Source organism: Panthera pardus, unplaced genomic scaffold (assembly GCF_024362965.1).
Source record: "Panthera pardus isolate Hobbes unplaced genomic scaffold, ASM2436296v1 HiC_scaffold_6, whole genome shotgun sequence".
In the NCBI taxonomy this organism is placed as follows: domain Eukaryota; kingdom Metazoa; phylum Chordata; class Mammalia; order Carnivora; family Felidae; genus Panthera; species Panthera pardus.
Window position 1 is genome coordinate 2,002,000 of NW_026526991.1, and position 19,820 is coordinate 2,021,819.

Consider the following 19,820-nt stretch of genomic DNA (forward strand, 5'->3'; position numbering starts at 1 on the left):
ACACTGTGCTTTCTGTATTTACCTTTTTCTTATGCTTGCCATTTGGTTATAAGAGGGGGGCATTGTGCCAGATATTCATATTTGCAATTATAAATGCAGATGAGGCCAGAATGTGTGTTTGTACAGGTGGGGTGAAATAAACAAATGACAGTGAACGCCTGTTTATCAAGATCATCGTTTTGTTGCTACTGGATTGGAAAAGAAGTAAGGAGGTGGCACTTTGGGTTTTTAAGATACTTTGTACATGACGTTTAAAACTTGCTTTGTTTTTAAAAGCTAACTTTTCTTTTTTTTTTTATTTTTTTATTTTTTTATTTTTTATTTTTTAATATATGAAATTTACTGTCAAATTGGTTTCCATACAACACCCAGTGCTCATCCCAAAAGGTGCCCTCCTCAATACCCATCACCCACCCTGCCCTCCCTCCCACCCCCCATCAACCCTCAGTTTGTTCTCAGTTTTTAACAGTCTCTAATGCTTTGGCTCTCTCCCACTCTAACCTCTTTTTTTTTTTTTTTTTTCCTTCCCCTCCCCCATGGGTTTCTGTTAATTTTCTCAGGATCCACATAAGAGTGAAACCATATGGTATCTGTCTTTCTCTGTATGGCTTATTTCACTTAGCATCACACTCTCCAGTTCCATCCATGTTGCTACAAAAGGCCATATTTCATTTTTTCTCATTGCCACGTAGTATTCCATTGTGTATATAAACCACAATTTCTTTATCCATTCATCAGTTGATGGACATTTAGGCTCTTTCCATAATTTGGCTATTGTTGAGAGTGCCGCTATAAACATTGGGGTACAGGTGCCCCTATGCATCAGTACTCCTGTATCCCTTGGATAAATTCCTAGCAGTGCTATTGCTGGGTCATAGGGTAGGTCTATTTTTAATTTTCTGAGGAACCTCCACACTGCTTTCCAGAGCGGCTGCACCAATTTGCATTCCCACCAACAGTGCAAGAGGGTTCCTGTTTCTCCACATCCTCTCCAGCATCTATAGTCTCCTGATTTCTTCATTTTGGCCACTCTGACTGGCGTGAGGTGGTATCTGAGTGTGGTTTTGATTTGTATTTCCCTGATAAGGAGTGACGTTGAACATCTTTTCATGTGCCTGTTGGCCATCCGGATGTCTTCTTTAGAGAAGTGTCTATTCATGTTTTCTGCCCATTTCTTCACTGGGTTATTTGTTTTTCTGGTGTGGAGTTTGATGAGCTCTTTATAGATTTTGGATACTAGCCCTTTGTCCGATATGTCATTTGCAAATATCTTTTCCCATTCCGTTGGTTGCCTTTTAGTTTTGTTGGTTGTTTCCTTTGCTGTGCAGAAGCTTTTTATCTTCATAAGGTCCCAGTAATTCACTTTTGCTTTTAATTCCCTTGCCTTTGGGGATGTGCCGAGTAAGAGATTGCTACGGCTGAGGTCAGAGAGGTCTTTTCCTGCTTTCTCCTCTAAGGTTTTGATGGTTTCCTGTTTCACATTCAGGTCCTTTATCCATTTTGAGTTTATTTTTGTGAATGGTGTGAGAAAGTGGTCTAGTTTCAACCTTCTGCATGTTGCTGTCCAGTTCTCCCAGCACCATTTGTTAAAGAGACTGTCTTTTTTCCATTGGATGTTCTTTCCTGCTTTGTCAAAGATGAGTTGGCCATACGTTTGTGGGTCTAGTTCTGGGGTTTCTATTCTATTCCATTGGTCTATGTGTCTGTTTTTATGCCAATACCATGCTGTCTTGATGATTACAGAAAAGCTAACTTTTCTTATTATGCTATACGCTTGTGTTCTTTGGTCCCATGTGGGGGTGAGATTTTAAAGATGTGAGAATTACAGCTAGCTGTAAAAACGTGCCGAACATTTGTCTTTTTAAAAACACCTTTATTGGGGTATAATTTACACACCATAAAGTTCACCTATTTTAGGTGTACAATTAAAACATCTTTTTAAGTGTACACCATTGTGTAATCATCACCACAGCCCCATTTTAGAACATTTCCATCAGCCCAAAGGGACCCTGCATACCCATTTGCGGCCTGGTGTTCCCACTCCCAGCCCCAGGCAACCACTAATTTACTTTTTGTCTCTATAGATTTGCCCTTTGTGGACATTTAATGTAAGTGGAATCATACAATATGAGATTTCTTGTGAGTGGCTTCTCTCACTGAGTATCATGTTTTCGAGGTTCCCCCCATTGTTTGTATCCGTAGCTTGCTCCTTTTTACTGCTGAGTAGTTTTCTACTGGGTGGATGGACCACAGTGTATCCTTTTGCCAGTTAATGGGCATTTGGGTTGTTTCCACTTTTGGGCTATTATGATTAATGCTGCTGTGAACATACATGGTTGTTTGTTTTGGTATTACCTAAATCATTAATAACCAGTTGAGAAAATTGGAGACATTCTGTTGCAAAATATTTTAATTATTATTGCAATATATGCAAATTATTATTAAAAATAATAAATATTTAATGTTTATTTTTAAAATAAAAATCTTATCTTAGAACATATGAGGTTGCATTTTTATATTATATTAATTCCTTCTTACTCCCTAAAGCCTTTTCCAGATTTGCAATTCAACAATAATCCTGTCGTTTTATTAAGGCAATAAAACCTCATATAATAGAGCTTCACACTTAAAAAAATATATTTTCATAGTTATTATCATTTGAGCCTCACAAGAGGTAGATAGGACAAATTATTACTTGTCTCATTTGTTGCTACCAGGGGGAGGAGTCTATACCCATATTCTGAGGTAATTGTTGTAGGAATCTGTCAAGGCTGTGCTTCTAGTTTGTGGCATACACACAGGGGAGGGCACATTTCAGCACCAGAGGACAACTTTTATATGTGATATAGATCCATGTTTGGAGTCTTTGTGGCTTATTCATTCCACAGATATTTACTGAGCATCTACTGTTAGGTTAGGGTTAGGGTTAGGGTTAGGGTTAGGGTTAGGGTTAGGGTTAAGGTTAGTGCATGCCAGGCCCTGTGCTAGGTGTTGGGGATTGAGGAGTAAAAGATTTAGTTCCTGCTCTCAAAGAATTAACTGTCCATAAGGGCTGTATACAAGAGAATGAATTGTAATACTGAGCCATGGGACCCCAAAGGAAGAGTATCTAATGTGGAGGGGCTTCTGGGTATAGGGAGGGGGTTATCAGAGTGTATTGATAATAGTCATAATAAATAGCTAATACCTAGTTAATACTGGGTAATAATAATAGCTAGTCCCTAGTGCTTACTCTGTCCCAAGCATGTTCCAAACACTTTGCATATATTTACTCATTTAATCCTCACACTCCCCAGTGTGGCAGATAATATTTTTATCCTATTTTACAGATGTGGAAGCTGTAATAAAACTAAAGTTGGTAATTCAGCCAAAGTCACAGAACTAGTAAATGGCAGCTCTAGAATTTGAACTAGGCAGTGTGACTGCAGAGTCTGTGTCTCCTGAAAAGATTTCTCATAGGAGATGACACCCAGGTTGTATCTTCAATGACAGTTTGTACCTAGTCTGGCAGAAGGGTGATTGGGGTTTGTCTACATGGTTTTCTGGACAGAAAAATATCATGAGTAAAAGTAAAGAAAGCACCTGGTTGAGAGCGAATGTGGCAGACTACTTGTTAAAAAAAGGTAGATGGCAAGAGGTGAGACTAGGAAGACAGGGCTTGGTAATGAAAGGCCAGAATGCCTTCTGAGGAACTGGGGTTCGGTGATCTAATTGTCAAATGAAAGGTAGCGCTTTTGCCTTTGTATTAGTTTTGTTTGCGTTCATTCTTGTTTATTGTGAAATAGAGCACACAGCCAGAAAAGTGCATAAAATACAAATGTCAAACTTAATGAATTAATTTAAAAATAACCACTCCTGAGGTCAAGAAATAGGATATTACGGGGATGCAGCAGCCTCTTCATAACGACTTTTGCTTGTCAGAGTTTTCCCTTCCCACCTATAGGTAACCACTCTTCTGATATTTTTTTCTTTTTATGTTTCCCACCTGCATACCTCTACACATTATAGTTTTGGCTAATTTTGAACACAGAGTCACCTGGTATGTATTCTTTTGTCTGGTCATTATGTTTGCAAGATTCATCCATGTTGTTGTGTTTGGCTCTTGTTCCTTCATTTTCATTACTGTATGGTACCCTATTGTGTGAATGTGTCAGAAGATATTTATCCATTCTACTACTGGGATATTTGGATTGTTCCCAGTTGAGGGCTGTTATGGATAGTGCCACTCTGAATGTTTTTGTATATTTCTTTTGGGGCATGTATGCATTAATTCTCCTGGCTTAATACATAGGAGTAGAATTGCTAGATCATAGAGTATGTCTGTCTTTAACTTTAGAATAATGGAGAATTGTATTCTGAAGTGGAAATAACAGTTTACATTCACATAATCAGTGTATGACAGTTCCTGTTGTTCTGTATCCTTGGCAACTCTTGTTATTATCAGACTTTCATTTTCTGTTTTCTTGTGTTTATTTATTTATTTTTTAGAGAGAACGCATGTGCGTGTGTGCCAGTGGGGGAGGGGCAGAGAAGAGAGAGGGGGAGAGAGAGAGAGAGAGAGAGAGAGAGAGAGAGAGAGAGAGAGAGAGAATCCCAAGCAGTCTCCATGCTACCAGCGCAGAGCCAGCTCGAGGCTCGATCCCACGAACAGTGAGATCATGACCTGAGCCAAAATCAAGAGTCAGATGCCCAACCAACTGAGCTACCTAGGTGCCCTGATCAGACTTTAAAATTTTTAGCCATTCATGGGGCGCCTGGCTGGCTCAGTTAATACAACATGTGACTTTTGATCTCCGAGTGGTGATTTTGAGCCCCATGTTGAGTGTAGAGATTACTGAAAAATAAAATCTTTACTAAATAAATAAATAAATAGTTTTTAGCCATTCTAGTTTATAATGGTATATCATTATCATTTTCCTTTGTATTTTTCATTGTGGTTTTCTTTTGTAGTTCTCTCACTTCCTATTGAGGCTAGACACCTTTTCATATGTTTGTTGACCAGTTAGATAATGCAGTTTTTTGTTTTTGTTTATTTGGTGATGTGCCTCATCTAGTCTTCTACCTATTTTCCTATTGAGTTATCTTGGTTTTTTTTCCATCTTAGAATTCTTTGTTCTTTCCAATAAGCACCCCTTGTTGGTTTTACATTGCCTGCTTTTTCATTTTCTTGAGGATGTCTTTTGATGAGCAAAAATTCTGAATTTTTATGTCAGATTTATCTGTTTTTTAATAATAAGTGCTTTTTGTATGCTGCTTAAGAAATCCTTCTCTACCCCTAGGTCATGAAAACATCATCCCGTATTACCTTCTAAAAGCTTTATTATTTGTTTTTCATGTTGAGTTATATAGTTCTCCTAGAATTGAGTTTTGTGACTGGCAATTCATAATTAACTTGTTAATGCTCCTCTGCCTTCAAGATATTTTTTATATTTTGTTCAGATTTTCTGGCAGTCTCTGCAGGATGGTTGGTCCGAATTACCTAGTTTACCGTTCCCAGAAGCAGAAATCTCTTTTAAAGTTTTAGTTTCACTTTGACTTAAAAATGAGCCATTCTGGTCTATAAAGGGACCTTAATAAATTTGCTTACTAAAACAAACAAACAAAAACCCTGAAGAGCTGTATAGGTTCATGGTTGTTTCTATTTGTCATATTATTTTTTTTTATTTGAGAGATCAAAAAGAAGCTTCTGTTTTGTATGTATTTCTCTCAGCTATAAAATACTTTTAGATAACTTAAAGCTTCCTACATAAAATGAACAGTTGTACCTACTGCAGGATAATTTTAGAACATTAATCACAGCAAAAATTTAAATTTAAAAATATACTATCAAACATTGACTTAGATGGTAAAAAGGTTTAACCATGGTCATGGCCACCCCTCTTTCCCTGCCTGTCCATATATTTAAACCTCTTTTTTGGCCAGAGATGGACTGTATGCAAACCACATCCAGAATGCTTTTCGTTTGTGCCACAAAATATGAAGAAAATGTTTTCAGTTTATGGCAACTAGATCCATGACATATGACGCTCCAGGAACTGTTTTTACAGCGCACGAGATGCACGGGAACAGAATCGCAAACTCACAGGATTATTGGCAAGGAAAAACTGGCTACGTGGCTGATGTTAAATTTGCTTTTTAAGACAGCCAGATCAAGAAATGTCTGAAGAATCTGAGACTGCAGCAGTGAGATGATTTTGCAGCTAGTAAACACAGCCTCGGGAAGCCATGGCAAGGCAGTTTCTTATGAGCCATTTACAGCTTCGAGGAGAGCGCAGTGTGGGCGCCGGAGAGGAAAACCTGACGTGGCCTCCAGGGAGTGTTGCCGCCGGGGGGGAAGTGGAGCCTCTCCCGCCTGCAGCACACACAGCACAGCAGACAGGGAGGGAGAGGCTCCCGGCCCCACTGTCGCTGTCGTGCACAACCCCACCTTGCCCTCCTGCTCCTGTCTCTGAGGTTCACAGTGCAGGAGGTGAGCTTGTTTGGAGCCAAGAGGTTCGGAGTAAGCGTGGCGTATGTAGAAGCTCTGGCTCCCCAGCCACACACTTCCTTCCTGCTTATACCCTTGGACCATTTTCTTTCTCTTTTACAGTTAGTAGTTACTCGAAGTGTGATCCAAGGATCCTCCCCCTTCCCCACCCAGACCCCTTCAGCAGGGGGTCCATGAGGTCACAACTCTTTTAATAATACTACCATGATACATGCCTTTTAAACCCATTCTCTCACAAGTGCACAGTGGAGTTTTCCAGAGGCTTCATGACATTCAATACTGCAAAAAACTGAATGCAAAAGCAGATAGGAGGATACGGCTGCCGGCTCCTACACCAGACTTTAAAGATATTTGCAAAAACATGAAACAGTGGCACTTTTCTCAAATTTTTAATCCTCTAAAATATTATTTTTAATTAAAAAAATGTTAACATGTAATGGTGTATTACTAATATTTTTAAATGGATATTTATGAGTATTTTAATTTTTTTCTGCCTTTAATTCTTAGTATGGTAAATCTGGCAATTATAACCTACATAAACAAAAGCTCTTTGGGGTCCTTAATGATTTTTAAGAATTGTGACGAGATCCTGAGACTAAAATGTTTGAGAGCAACTGCTTAAAATCCTGTCAATTCCGTTGGAATGCTAGTTTCTCTCCAAAGCCCGCTCGGATTGGGTGGCCCACTGTTTTTCTCTGCCCTTTTCTAACTGCTGTGCCACGCAGTTTAGTGCTCACTCCTTGTGGAATTGCTTGCCGTGCTCAATTTCTTCTCCTTATCAATAGCATAAGACCTGAGGACAGGGATCATCTGTGAAATGAGAGTTTTTTTGAGATGTCCATGATGTACATTGATGAACACAGCATAAATGGTCATTGGTTAATGGTTATTCATATTATTATTCCCATCTTCAATATAAATATTAAAATTTCCCTAACTCACTGGTTATATTGGCGAACCAATATGCATTTAAAATTTTGTGAACCTTAATAGAAATAGCTATTTGATTAAAAAAACCTACATAAAATCAATATGCAATATGGAAAAAACATAAAGGCTCTTTGATCATGGGTCATCAATAAATCGGGTACAAAAGCTGAACATGTTAATCTGTTTAATTCTTATGTGACCAACAATGGCAGTAAAACCTGGCCATAGGCCCTTGCTCTGCATACGCTAGCATTGCGCTGGGTGCTTAGTGAGCATTTAGTAAAGCTGGCTGGGTTGACTCTGCTGTTTCAGTAGCTGCCTCTGCTGTTGGAGTAGCCAGTCGTCATCATTCCCTGCGTCCCCACCCCCACCTGCGAGTGGTCCGTGCTTGTGCTTAGGTTCTTCAGAGGGTCCTTCCTGTTAAAGAATTGACAAGCCATCGTGGACTGAGCTAGAAGGCGTTAGTTAGTTGGCCAAACTGGATTAGTAGCTGAAAGTGAGCATCCCGGCTTCATACTGCGTTTGTTTTTCTTAGGCAGCCCTCCCTGACTCACAAGATACAAAAATAAATGTAACGTCTTTATACCAGTGTCCTGCTATCAGTCCCCAAATTCCCTTCTCAGCTTCTCCCTGGAAGTCTGTGGGTCCCACACAAATAGCACATTGTCCCAAGAGGCTAGCGTTACTTTACCACGGTGTTCCTTAGAACAGAGCATGAGGCCTGGCAGGTGGTTCAGTTGCTGAGGAAATGAATGAATGCATGCATGCATGGAGTCTGTACTGTGGCCCTGGATAGACTGTTAAAGCTGATAAGCAGCAGCCTTATTTGAGTAGACTAAGCATATTGTACTGAATTGACTTTATTTTTTTCCCCAAAATGTCTGTGTTTATTCCATAAGAGTTTATTGGAATGTCCTTTGCACTAGCACTGTTTTCAATGATGATAATGCAGTAGTAAATTAAGACTTAGACCCTGCCTTCAGGAACCTTACAACCTAGTAGTATATGCGGCACAAGTGGAAATATATACCAAGTACAGTCGCTAACTCAGAGGGGCGACCCAGCCAGACCACCTGTGGCAAGAGGGAGGCATCAAGAAAGACTTCATGGAAAAGGTTTCCGTAAGCCTGCATCTTGAAGGTAGGGAAGAAATTTGCCCTGTGAGTGGGAAGCCAGTCCAAGTAGAGACAGCAGGTACAAAGCCACCGGCACATAAAGCCATGTGGTGTTTAAGGAAAACTGAAAGCACTGTGATTTTGTGAGATGAAGCCGAGAGATGAACAGGTACCAGGCCTTGAATACCATGTAGTGAGATTGGGGTTTAACTTGAAGATGGATGAGAGACATTGCAAAGGCTGTGTGGGATTGCACTTTATAAAGGTGATTCTAATGCCGGGGGGCAAGGAGGTGGGGGGGGGGTCTCGAGGTTAAGAAAACCAGCGGAAAAAGTAGTTCTAATAAATTGAGTAAGAAATTACCAGAATTAAAGCAGTGGCAGTAGGAATAGGAAAGAACGTACATCCTGAAATATTCGGGCATTGGAATCGACAGAGTTTGGTGAGATCAAGATGCTGATGATGGTGCCAGATTTTTTTATTTGAGTGGGATGGTAGTATTCCCAAGTGAGGCAGAAGGAGAAGAACATAGTTTGAGGGAGGGTTATTTCATCTTAGGTGTGTTGCATTTTAAGGACCATGTGGAACGTGAGATGAAAGGCATTGACATTGGGCAGTTTATAGAAGGCTCTGAAGATCGTACGAAAGGTCAGCACTAGAGCGATTTGGGAGTCATCAAGACGTGGAGTGTAGTTAAATCTATGGGAGAAGGTAAGGACGTATGTGTATAATACAAAGAAAAGGAAGGATGAATTCCCAAGGAACATGCCAGTGATGAAAGGACAAGCAGAGAAAGACTCTCCAGCAAGAGTCTGCAAAGAAATGGTCTAAGCGGTGCCACAAGTAATGAATTTGGCCCCTTCTGTGGGGTAAAGGGACTAGACATGATCCATGATAGTTGGGGATCAGAACGAGGCTCAATCCTTGAAGCCAGGAGTTGAGTTGAGTTTCCTCACCACAACCCCTGTGCCCTTGTCCCCGTGTACAGAAGCAGGAACTCACCCAGCACCACCCTGCCCCTGTTTGTGCATCTGAAAATCAACAGCGTTGACAAAGGCCTTGGGCTGGCTGCAAACCCAGGGAGATAGGAGGACTCAGACAACAGCTAAGAGACCAGAAACTAAAACAGGCTTCCCCCTGGCTCAATGACTGGACCTACAGTATTCTTTTCTTTTTTTTAAGATTTTACTTTTAAGTAATCTCTACACCCAACGTGGGGCTCGAGCTCACAGCCTTGAGATCAAGCGTTGTGTGCTCCGCTAACTGAGCCAGCCAGGTGCCCTGGGATCTACAATATCCTGATATCAAGATAGGAAAGGAACACCCAAATGATAAGACTTAAAGATCATTCTGATTTTTAAATGGGAAAGAGAGGTTAAAACAAAACAATTGAATAATATCCATTATATTTGGTAACGGTATTGATAGGGAAAGATCTCAAATCACAACCATTGATGAGTAAATGAGAGATAAAGGTGTTGTGACCACAGATATAAACTTCTTTTAAAAGAAGCTTAATTAGAAGAGGAAAGAGGAGGAGAACACAAAAGCTAGAAGAGATTTTAGGATTAAAGGGGATGTTTTTAGGAATGTGCGGACCAGAATATTTTACAGAACTTCCAAAGTGCTGAGCTTAGGTAGAGGTGACCTGAAACTGCACAGGTAACATTTCCAGATCTTGGAACAATCGTTAACACTTGTGTATTGGCAGCTAAATAGACTCATCTGCCTGCAGCAGAGTTACCTCCACCTGTGCTGCTTGGGCTTTTCATACTGTTATTTGTGTTACTTAATTAAATAGGTTCCTTCTGGCCCACTTGGGCTGGGTGCCCCACTTACAGAGCTGAACGTATGGTACCCTCCTGTCTGCCCCGATTCTCCTGGCATCTGTGCCCACCTCCTGGGAAGACCTTCCCAGCACCCTTGCTGGTGTTTTGCTCCACCCCCACATCTGCTGCTTCACTTAAGATGCTTCTTCCGGGACATCTTGCTTGAAGTTAGGCCAGTTGCCAATGACGTGGGCAGTCAGGGTTTTCAGTGTGACTTGTGACTCAGTTAAAAGTTTATGGTAGGCCTGACCCTTGAGCAATACGGGGGTTACGGGGACTGACCCCCTGTACAGTTGAAAATCCCCCTGGAACTTTTGACTCACCCGTCAAACATAACTACTAATAGTCTACTGGTGACTGGAAGCCTTACCGATAGTATAAGTAGTCAATTAATACATGTTTTGTATGTTTTATGTATTACATACTGTATTCTTACAATAAAGTAATGTAGAGAAAATGTTTTTTTAAATTTTTGAAACATATTTATTTATTTTTGAGGCAGAGAAATAGAGCACGAGTAGGGGAGGGGCAGAGAGTGAGGGAGACACAGAATCTGAAGCAGGCTCCAGGCTTCGAGCGGCCAGCACAGAGCCCGACGCGGGGCTCGAACTCACCAACCGTGAGATCATGACCTGAGCTGAAGTCGGATGCTTAACTGACTGAGCCACCCAGGCGTCCCAGGAAAGAAAATGTTTTTAAGAAAATCATAAGGAAGAGAAAATACATTTATAGTACTATCCTGTAAAAAATTCACATAGAAATGGACCCACGCAGTTCAAACCCATGTTCACTCCAGAGTGAACTGTATATAATAATCTGCATCCCAGAATTATGCCCGGAAATTAAACTGATAGCAATGGTGAGTCCTGGGTAAGGGTAGTGGGAGAGGGGACTTGTCCCTATCACTTGAATTTTTTTAAGTGAGAATTAAATTTAAAAGGATCGGCCTGAGTAATCAAATTTGAAAATTAAAACTATGCCATGTCAGAGGTGGTACCAGTAAAGTGGATATAATTTATTGGATATGTCTGTCTTTCAACTTGGCATATTCCCTAGGAGAGATGTAGGTCTGATCACGTCCCATGAGTAAGGTTAGGCACTGGGCTTGGAGGAGCTCTTGAAGTTTAGCAGGTCTGGCAGTAATCTAGTCCAAGGCCCACGGAATCTTCCCAACTGTGTGTGAATCTCAAGACAGTTTGGCTGCTCTGCAAGAGGACCGAGAAAACCAGAGTGCTTCAAATAGTTTCAGTGTTACTTGTGACTCAGTTAAGAGTTTATAGTACGGATGGCTATATATGATCCGGTGGTAGGATTATAGTGTAGTTCTGAACATTTCAAAATGACTTTTGAAAGAATTTGCCATTGCTTATACCTTAGAAGGAAAATAGTGCTGTAGATGACTTCAACTAGATAATTCAAAATGTTGATTTCAGAGCCAAATGTTATGTTTATCTTGAGTACGAGTGCATCTGATACAGAGGTTCACAACCCTGTGGGGAAAGTAAGGAAGCTGTTCTGCAAAAACTGGTTTCCAGAGTTCTTGAAAATTGCCCAGTTTCCCTCGCCTGCCCTTCCCGTGCTTCAACTCCTTTTCCCTCTCTGAACATAAGCAAGCATCTGAGCCCGCCTACCAAGCAAGCAAAGGACTGAGCTGGCCACCGTATCCTTCTAAACTTGTCTGGCAACAAGATATGTAATGATGGGTTACTTTGTGAAGCTGGTACAGAATTTAGATACCTGGTGAGTCTAGAGAAGAAGTCATGTTTAGCCTGTGCAGAAACTAATCAGAACAGAGAACTGAAAATTAGGATTGTCCTCTTGATAGTCTGTAATTGACAAAAAAAATGAAAGAATCGAATCTATCTCTGAGGTGCTGAGGGTCACACACAACTACATAGCTGTTATCCTCCGTGAGGGCCAGACCCATCTGGGAAGTTCCAGCCAGTTTCTTCAACTCTCCCCAGTGCTGTTTAATGGGAAGGCTCCAGGCTCTACACTGGCGTGCTGAGTTATCAGGAACATGTCAGGATTTAGTTCAGCTTATGTTTATTGAACTGCTCGATACCAAATTCAAAGATGTGTCACCACAGAGAGCCTTTGTTGTCAAGGAGCCCCTGTTGAGTGTGGAAATCAGACCCTCAGACACTACTGATATTATATTGTATGTCTTAAGGGAGGGACACTTTGTGCAGCCAAGGAGGGTACAGAAAACTTTCAGGAGATAATACCTGAGGCAGATCTTGCAAGAGGAGTGGATGAGAATCAGGCTAAGGGCCCTCAGCAGACATTAGTGCATGTGCTGTGGGCAGGGGAACCACATGCAATTCCCATGAATAGGATATGAAGGATATGATGGGGCTAGAGAGATCTTGAATTTTGCCCTAAGGGTAGTGGGTAGTTATTGATTGAATTTGAGCAGTGATCTATTCAGAGGTCACATTTGCTTTTTAGAAAGAAAGATTGCTGGGACAACAGTGTCTGTAGTAGAAGGATAGGGCTAATAATGAAAATATCACCAATACTCACCACAGCTCAATTCCATCTGGGATTTATTTATTCAAACACTGTTAAAAAAATAAGCAAAGGGAGAGTGATGACAGATAAGAGGGCAGCAAGGTGCTTTCAAGATTCCCTGAAGCACACTCTCAAACACTGCAGCATGATGTGGGACTAAAGCTGTACCTCATAATCTGCAGCCTTGGGAAATGGAACGCGCTTTCTCGGACAGAAACATTAAGTTTCTTGATCATGAGACAAGGGCACAACTTCCAAATAGTGACAGACTTTCAGACAGCAGTGCGGGTTCTAATCACAGGCGAGTTTCTGTTGGGCTTGCGTGGCCTTGTTTTGGCCACTTTTGCACACACACAGAAGTCCAACCTTAAGCAGGATCTCCTTCTGGTATTTGTTTCTGCCATTGTAAAAGGAAGGGACTGCCTTGGAACCTCTAAATGTCTAATATTAAGTGGCTTTCATTTCATATATCTTTATGTTCACATGTGAGTATGTATTTCATATATAAAGAGAGAGACATTCCATCATGAAATAAACACAATTTTCCTTGCATTTATTAGCAACTTGCTATGATCTGATTTGATTTTGAAGAGGCCATTCCAGCCATTAACTGGGAACGGACGCACTGGGGAGGAGCAAGAGTAGAGGCAGCAGACCAGCTAAGAGGCCTCCACAAGTGAGGGATGATGATGGCAGTGGGAAAGAAGAATTCACATACTGTGAATCAGAAGTGACAGGTTGCTGACAAGCTGAGAGAGGGCTGGGATAGGGCAAGAAATCTAGGATGAACCCGAGGTTCTGACCCAAGCAACTGGGTGGAGGATAAGACAGTGGAGATGGGAGAATGAAGTCCGGGAGGGCAGTGAAGAGTGCTCTTTGGGATGCATTAAATCTGAAGTGATTATGAGACACCCTCATATCAAATGGAGAAGTTGGAAAGGCAACTTGGCATTTTCCTGATAGAACAAATAAGGTAAAATAAAGGATAGAGGTTTAATATAGGTTTTAGTGTTTCAGTTCACATTTTTAAAAAAAGATTTTATGTGTTTGTTTTGTTTGTTTTTAAGTAGGCTCTATGCCCAGCATTGAGCCCAGTGTGGGGCTTGCACTCAAGACCCGGAGATCAAGACCTGAGCTGAGATCAAGAGTTGGATGCTTAACTGACTGAGCCACCCGGGCGCCCCTCAATTTTATTCTAAGTAATCTTTATACCCAATGTGGGGCTCGAGCCCAACCCCAAGATCAAGAGTTGCACGCTCCTGAGCCACCCAGGTGCCCCTCAGTTCACATTCCTAACCACTTGCCTTTATTAAGCGTGCAGTTGGTGCCCTGCCCTATGCTAGGTGTTTTATATGTATTCCATTTAAACTTCCAAAGAACCCTATGAGGAAAGTGCTATTGTTATTCTCAGTGTTGAATGAGGAAGCTGAGGCTTGAGAGGCTAGGCCGCTGGCCCCGCAGTCCGTGGTGGTAGACAGAAGAGCCTGGATTTGTGCTGGGCTGCCTGAATTCAGAACCATGCGCTGCCATCTTGCTGTGAGCACGCAGCTCATTGTGATTTTTTTCTCTTTCCAGGGTTTTGGTTTTTTGCACTGAATGTAGTCTAGACTCATCTTCACGGGCTTGTGTTGCCCCAGAATACTGTCGAAGGTAAGTTTTTAAAATTTAAATCTGTGTATTGGCAGTGAGATGGGAGAGTCTTCATCTTAAAAAGAAGAAAAGTACATTTTGACGTTATCACTCCTTCCCCAGCTTGTTCCATGAGGGTCTTTAAAGTGGCCACCACATCATCACATCAACTGATTGCATTTCTACTTCAGTAGGTCCCTTTAAAAAGCACATCAAGGGGCGCCTGGGTGGCTCAGTCGGTTGAGCGGCCGACTTCGGCTCAGGTCATGATCTCACGGTCCGTGAGTTCAAGCCCCGCGTCGGGCTCTGTGCTGACAGCTCGGAGCCTGGAGACTGTTTCGGATTCTGTGTCTCCTCTCAAAAATAAATAAACGTTTAAAAAAAATTTTTTTTTTAAATAAAAAATAAAAAGCACATCAATCTAAATGATTGACACTGACATTCGGTACCTCATCCTTTTTATAAAGCTAGAATTTGTTATTAGGATTTAGCAATCCCACAGTTTCCTGTGAGCATATTCCTAGCTTGTCTGCCTCTAGCCTGTCCTTACTCCGGTCTGTAGTCCACCTTACTGCCAGAACCAGCTTTCTAAATGATATATTTACCTGTGTCACTCCTTTGCTTTAACAGCTCTCATGGCTCCCAGTTGCTACAGATACCATCCTATAAACCACTTCAAAATCTAATTCCAGTCAATGTTTCTGGCTGCTTTTTTAGTGAGCCCCTATCTGTTGTAAGCCCTACTAGGCCATTTTCTATTTCCCAAATATTTAGTTGTCTTTCATGGCTTTGTGCCTTGGTCAATGCTTTTCTCTTTGGTTAGAGTTTGGAATAAGAGGGGAAAATACAAGCTATCCACTCTTCTTTCCTGTATCTTTCCTACTGTCCCCTTCTCCCAGACCCTCTGGGCAGAATTTCTTTTTCATCTGTATTCTAGGAGGGCCTCTTATTATTACAGTAATAAAGCAGGGTTTTACAGTAGAGTTATTTATTTGTCTCTGCCTCCTTTACTAGTCTGTAAACCCTTTGAGATTTCTTGGAAAGGAGCTAACTGGTTTTTCAGTGCCTATTGGCTGCTCCTAGATACCTTGCTGAGTGCTATGCGTATAGTGTTTAATTTAATCCTTACAACCCCTCCTCCTGACCAGTATTATGGATGAAAATAATGAAGATCAGAAAGTTAAGTGCCCAAGATTACACAGCTAATAAGTGACAAAGAATACTGATTTTGCTCCTTCAAAGCCAAAGCTCATTCTGCTACACCACTCCAGCTGAGCCCTGGGTGGCATGTGGTAGGGACCCAGTAGATATTTATTGAATTGATATCTATTGCAATTTAAATAAAAAGGACTTTAGTTGATTCAGTCACGCCTACATAGAAATATATTGAGTGTCTATTAAATTCCAGGTATACAGTTTTAAGCAAACTGTGTATACAGACATTAATGAGATACAGTATCTGGTGTTAGAGGGTTGACAGTCTACTAAGGGAGGCATCTATGTAAGGAAGTAAAGTCAGTGGCATGTTATAGATCACGTACTAGATTTCAGACAGGATCCGCTGGGGACACTGAGGAAGGAATCACCAGTTCTGCCTGGTGGTGGATCCGGAAACACTTTGTAAAAGCTGAGTCTTGAGTGATGAGAGTAGGTGTTCTCTGGCGGTACCTGGGGAGACAAAGGCAGAGGGAGCGGTACAAGCAAAAAGATGGAAACCAGAAACAATCTGGCATATTCGTGAAGCTGTAAGTAGTTCATTACGGCTGGAACAAAGGGAAGAAGAGGTCTGGCCCACGACACTGGAAGACACAGGTGAGGGCTGGATCCTGGAGGGCCTTGAAAACATTAACATATTTGCCAACTTTTAGAGAAGACCTGGCACAGATGCTGTGTGATGTATGGTTTTACTCATATTGGTCATTAACACTTGTCAAGTCCTGTCCCATGTGCGCTGAAGCACTGCCAGGTCATGACTGTCGGTCACTTACCATGGATGGCAAGCTGGTGATAGCTCTGAGGTGAATCATGTGCTGAAGCAGAAATCAAATGCTTATGTTGTCACGTCATCTTTGACAACTTTACTACCACTTGTACGCCCCCTCCAGGACCTTTTCACACAAGTGGACTTTGCCTTGACTTTTCATCAGTCTGGTAACACTGATACACTTGGCCCCTTTGTCACTTCACAAGTGGAACCCCTAACTCAACCATATACTAAAGGGCAGTAAAACTCAAGTAGACACGACTATAAGCCTTGGCTTCAAACAAGAATGTCACCAAAGCTTTTTCAAGAAACACCTTAAAAATATTAAGAATAGTTCTAAAACCACGCACGCACACACACACACACACACACACACACAGTAAATTAAAGAAAGAACAAATAGAAAAATAGGTGTTGATATGACATATAGTAAGTAGACAGATACATGGTGTTAATCAGGAAAGATTTTTCGAAATAAAAATGGACTGGATGCTAGGAGGATAGAGGCTGATTGGCAGTGAGGGGAAGGGCTTTCAAATGTGGTGTGGACTGCATAGATAGAAATTAAGTTAGCAAGTTGTGTGCAGAGAATAGGAAGATTTTCTGGAGTGAAGTGGTATAGTGGGTGCACGGGGAGTAGCTAGAAATAGAGCTGAAAAGTTTATGAAGTAAAAGTCTGCTATTCATGTTATGGTAATGGGACAGTTGGGAAAATCAGACTGATGCAGAGGAGAGGTTCTGAAGCGGAGAAGTTCCAGGTATTGGTTGGAATTGAAGGGACCTGATAAAAAACATTCTCTCCACTGCCTAAGTTCTAAACCACAGACATAGAGGGTGAGGGAGTAAGGCAGGTGGAGATCAAATTTTCACTTCTATTACTAATAAAGTTGACATAGAACTGGCTCGTTTCTAACAGCAAGTCGGTTTTCTAATACTCAGCTCTGGAACTTAACAGGTTTCTTTACCCAACAGCACTATCAGGGATAGACCTGCCTCCTAGAAGAAGGGAGGAGCGGAGCAAAACTAAGGCCCCCACAGGAAAAGGGCTGGAGGAGGGGCACGCCCAGTCTCCCTTCCAGACTCAATGACTGGACAAGTCACTTCACCCTGACAGCCTGCGTTAGGGATATAAGGCCAACAGTAGTAAAGGGATATTGCCCCACATGGAAGGAAACATTGAGAGCCAGCAAGTTTTCCTCCCCTAACCCATGCTGGCTCTTGTCTCCTCATGCATTGGTCTGAAGTAGTAATCCAGGTCTTGTGAGGTGTGTCCCTCCTCTCTAGGGCAGAGGGGGTCTCAAGACAGTCCTGCTCCCACTTTCAAGAGGACAGCCCCCCACTACCACCCACTCTTCTCTCGGGTATTCTCTTGGGCAGAATTGATGAGCCAAATAGATTTTGCCCCCAGGTACCCTAAAAGGGATCAGAACAGTATATAAATTAACATCAACTCCCAAGGGTCAACAAAATTGTTTCAGCACTGTCCCCACAGCCACCCAGTTAAGAAAGCACTGTCCTGCTCAGGAGCAATAATTCCTGATCAAATTATATTCCCAGAACGCAGTACTCAGTCTTACTAAAGGCTGTAGCAAAGCCACGGTGGCATCCGAGGGAGGGATCTGAGAATCAATTTGAAGTCTGGAAAAGATGGGAAAGTGATGTCGTATGCAAAAGTAGTGAATATCCCAGGCAATACTGGATGATAAAGAACCTGTAAGGTTCTTTGATCTCCACCTGCCTTACTGAGGGAGGGAAGACGGCTGAGGTCCTCTTGTTTGAGCCTCTCCAAGGTATCCAGTTAGCCCACGCCAGTGTGCGCCATCCATGACGTGGACACTTCCACCCGATTTGGAAAACTCTGCCAGCAGGAGGTGAAATTTGGAACTGGGCCTTTCCTATGTCTGGAAAAAACCCAACCAATGTACACTGTCTTCTGCTTTAAAGATTAATCCTTGAAGCATCTCCTTCTTTTTGCAATATTTAGGGATTTATAGTAGTGGCAGCCCCAGGTACCAAGTTCCCTCCCTCCCTCCCTCTAGAAGTTCCCTGCCTTCCTGCCTCTTAGGAGTATAGTGAGAAACCTCTTCATTTCCATTGCCTGTGTAAGCCGAGCACAAACAATTCAAACGTAGAACCTCACTGGTTTCATAGCACGTGTGCTGTTTGAAATTCAGCTGCCTCGCAGCTTATGCACAGCAAATAATTGTTCCCCTCGTTAATATCTAAAAGGCCTGTATGAAGAAAGTCTCTTTTCCCTAAAGTCTAATCTTTGCCTCAGCCATGCCTGCTTAGGAAAAGCTGTGCCTGCATAATTCAAGGTCAGGCAGCAGCCTTCTGTACTTTGAGGCCACCCAAGCCTGCTAATGCTCTATTCCCTTTGCTGAGGCCAGCACGGCTGGCATTTGCTTGCTAGGCCAGAGTGGCCACTGTAGGCTGAGGCCGCTTGCACGGCTGACATTTCGATGAGCTTTTCAGTACCGTCGCCGCCGCCCGCCGCCACCACCACGACTGACTGTGGCCCATTTCTTTGCTGCCGCCAGCAAAGCCCACGTGCCTGGTGTATGCCGTCTCGTCTCTATAGAAACAGCCACTTACCTGAAGACAAAGTTACCATAACTACAGTCACCACTAATGTCAAAATACAGTGTGGCTGGTGGTTTGTAAGCTTCTAATTCAGCCTCAGTAGTGTAAACCTGGTATTTGACAGTAAAAACTCGTGTGGCCTGATGCAACCTCTGCAAGGATAAAGCGTATTGCTCTCTCACTAAAGACCAAGGCCCAAAGTCCTGACCCAACAGAAGCCTTAGAAATTCCATATGCATTTTATTTCACTCCTCCAATTTTCCTTCATGTGTGTTTACCAAAACTCTAGTCCCATGCACCAGATAGATAGTATGGTCTTTGAGAGACCCAGTAAATAGCACTCTCTTTCCCTTGGCTGAGTTCCGTATCAATTGAGAAATCAGATAAAAGAGTGGGGCATTTATTACTAATGAAGCTATAGTGGGGAATGTGGCTTACATCTACAGGCAAGTGAAGTTCCTAGCACTGAACAGGCTTACCTAGTCCCAGGCAATTGTGAGGGGCCTTCATTTAGGGGAACTAGCACAGAGGAAAATGCATGCTCCTTGGGGGCAGCTGGCTTCCAAAAGGAAGAGAGAAGGGCTGACCTCACAGGCCTTGTTTCTCCTTCTGACATTAGAAAAGATCCATCGGGACGGGACTTGTGGAAGGTGGAGAGAGGAGCCAGAGGGAAAGCTCGGGAGAAGCGAAGGAGGGTTCCTCTTTTCCAGCACATTAAATTGGAAATGGCACAGAAATCATTGGGGTGT

General features: G+C 42.2%; 1 protein-coding gene across 12 annotated transcripts in view; it reads left to right on the forward strand.

Moving 5' to 3' along the window:
* TNRC6B (trinucleotide repeat containing adaptor 6B) overlaps positions 1-19,820 on the forward strand; it is a 256,980-nt gene that overhangs the window by 48,862 nt on the left and 188,298 nt on the right. For all 12 annotated transcript variants that reach the window (XM_053894740.1, XM_053894745.1, XM_053894738.1 and 9 more), the window contains one exon: positions 14,451-14,525. The gene's annotated coding sequence lies outside the window, so the exon portion shown is untranslated. The remainder of the gene's footprint in view (positions 1-14,450; positions 14,526-19,820) is intronic.